The 2610-nt window shown below is 49.2% G+C and overlaps 1 protein-coding gene across 25 annotated transcripts in view; it reads left to right on the top strand.

Moving 5' to 3' along the window:
• Positions 1-2610, top strand: part of SLC39A13 (solute carrier family 39 member 13) — a 61541-nt gene that overhangs the window by 25179 nt on the left and 33752 nt on the right. The gene's annotated exons all lie outside the window — the stretch shown is intronic.

Raw genomic sequence — 2610 nt, 5'->3', positions numbered from 1 at the left:
GCAGGGCCAGCACAAGTTCCTGATTTTATCGAAGGGCCTGCCGCTGGGAGATAGTCCCCTTGGGGTGACATCACCGCCCCAACCCGTTTGCATAAATCTCTTGCGCTACATACAGGAAGTCTCTGGCCGGCTGGGGCAGGTGGTGCTCAAAGGGCTGGCCTGGGAAGCCATGGGGTCCAGGCCCCCTGCCCAGAGGAAGCTGCGACTGAGAGGGATGACTTTGGGGGCTAAGCTGGGGAGGGAGGTTGGAAGGGAGAACGTGTAGCTCCGCCACACCACTGGGAGGCTTTTGCTCTAACCCAACAAATGTCTGCTGCTTTTGAGATCCCTATGTAGCCAACAGTCACCTTGTTGGGGTCAGAGCTGGAAGGGGTGGCCTCCTGGGGCCTCCACTTTCTGGGGTCAGCCTTGCTAGGTGAGGGCTCTGATCTGGCAGGCTAGGCCTGCCTCTTCCTGTGGCCCTGCACCCCCACTGCCCAGGCTGTCCCTCGGCTGAGGCTGGGCTCCGGGGTAGGGTCTTCAGCACACTGCTGCTTTCTTCCTTTCTTCCTTCCCTCTGAGTCTATTCACATGGGCTTCTCTTCCACTAGAAGAGGGTCCTGGGTCCTTATACCCTTCCCTCCCAGCTTCTTGAGTACCACATTCAAATCCCTAGGGCTCTGTTTCCAGCCCAGGTTTCTCAGTTTCCCCATCCCTTGCCAATGCCTGAATATGAATGTAACCTTCCTAGTTTACAAACCTTTCTTGCCTATCCACCATTCGTCTGTTTTCCCGTGCATCTGTTTGTCTGTCTGTTTGTCCATCCAGCTATCCATTCATCAAGCCCACCATGCATTCACTTATTTGTCCATTTATCCAACTCTCCATATATTTGTTCATTCATCTGTCAGTCAATTCATCCACCCACCCATCTGCTTATCTACTTGTCTGTCTAGCCATCTATATGTCCATTAATCAGCCCGTCCACCTACTATCAGTCCATCAGTCCACAATTCCATCTGTTTATCCATCTATAAACCTGCTCATGCATTCATCCACCTATGCATCCGTCCACCCATCCACTCATCCACCCATCTACCCATCCACTCATCTGTCCATCAACCCATCCATCATCCACCTATCCCTTCATTCATCCATCCATCCATCTACCAGTCCACTCATCCACCCATCTACCAGTCCACCCACCTACCATTCCACCCATCTATTCATTCACCTATCCATCCATTCACCTATCACCCATCACGCATCCATCCATCCCTCCATTCATCCATCCATCCATTCATCCACCCATCCACCCATCTACCCATCTACCCATTTACTTATCTGCCCATCCACCAATGCAGCCATCTACCCATTCACCCATCCACTCATCCACCCATCCATCCTTCCAGTCATCCATCCAGCCATCCACCAATACACCCATCCACTTATCTATCCATCCATCCAGCCATCCATCCATCCAGCCATCCATCCATCCATCCATCCATCCATCTATCCATCCACTCATCCACACATCTACCAGTTCACTAATCCACCCATCCACCAATCCACCCATCTACCCATTCATCTATTAATTCATCCACCTATCCATCCATCTACTCATTCATCTATCTGTCTATCCACTTATCCATCCATCCATGCATCTTCTCAGTGTTGAGTTCCAGGCTCTAAGCTGAGCTCTAGGAAAACAAAAAAGTATTATACAAGACCCCTGCCTTCAGAGCGCTCCTGATCATTTCTGGAGAGTTGAGGGATGAGTAGAGGTGTTTTGTGTGTGTGTCCCAGTGATCTCTGGTGAGTCCTCTCTGCTGGGAAGGAACTTTTGAGCATTCAGTGTCCTCCCCTGTATAATCTAGCCCCTTGCTTTAAATTTCCACTCCACTAAGACAGGCCTGCCTTCTTGCCAGTGGATTCCCAGGCCTCAAGTGTTTTTTCGTTAGCAGCAAACACCAGAATTCCACAGCTTTGGGCTCACCATTAGATCTACTTGACTTCCACCTTCACTGACTTTTTGTATCTGCACTTGGGACTCTCCAAAGGCTCCAGGCCACAGGTCCTCAGGGCTCCCTAGGAACCTGACCAAGGCCTTTCCCCAAAATGAGGGGAAGGACAGACTGGCTTGGCATCAGTTCCATCCTCGTTCCCACTTCCCCATCAAGAAGGCCAACCCCCAGCTGACTGGGTGCAGTGGGGTGTGTAAGGTTATCCTCTCCACAAGATCTAGGCCCTGCTTAATGTGTTCATTCATTCATTCATTCATTCATGTGTGTGTTATCATCTTGCTTTGGTTTGTTTATATGCTTATTTATTCATTCATTCATTCAATCACTTTTTTGTATAAATATAAGGGGTACAAGTGCAATTTTGTTCCATGGATAGATTGCATAATGGAGAAGTCTCGGCTTTCAGTTTATCCATCACCGGAATAATGTACATTGTGCCCTTTAAGTAATTTCTCATCCCTCACCATGCCTCCCCACTCTCCCACCCTTGCAGACCTCCAGTGTCTGTCATTCCACAGTCTATGTCCATGTGTACACATTATTTAGCTCCTCCTTATACATGAGAACAGGCAGTATTTGACTTTCTGTTTCTGAGTTGTTTCACTTA

This window comes from Macaca fascicularis, chromosome 14, assembly GCF_037993035.2.
Source record: "Macaca fascicularis isolate 582-1 chromosome 14, T2T-MFA8v1.1".
Taxonomy (NCBI): Eukaryota; Metazoa; Chordata; class Mammalia; order Primates; family Cercopithecidae; genus Macaca; species Macaca fascicularis.
Note: the sequence above shows the minus strand (reverse complement) of the source record. Positions and strands in the feature narration are given on the sequence as shown.